Source organism: Arachis duranensis, chromosome 5, assembly GCF_000817695.3.
Source record: "Arachis duranensis cultivar V14167 chromosome 5, aradu.V14167.gnm2.J7QH, whole genome shotgun sequence".
NCBI lineage: Eukaryota > Viridiplantae > Streptophyta > Magnoliopsida > Fabales > Fabaceae > Arachis > Arachis duranensis.
Genome location: NC_029776.3, coordinates 50156280 through 50156532, shown reverse-complemented (window position 1 = coordinate 50156532; position 253 = coordinate 50156280).

Here is a 253-nt window from a genome sequence, read left to right as displayed (position 1 = left end):
GTTGTTGGCATTGTTGTTGTTTTCGGCTGCCATGTCTTCTTCTTGTTTGAAGATTTCTGTTAGGTCCTCTACAGAGAGTAGTGCTTTAGCTTCTCTTAGCTTTCGCTTCAAGGTCCTTTCAGGTTCAGGGTCAGCCTCAACAAGAATTCTTTTGTCTTTGCTCCTGCTCATGTGAAAGAGAAGAGAACAAGAAAGTATGGAATCCTCTATGTCACAGTATAGAGATTCCTTGAGGTGTCAGAGGAAAAGAAGA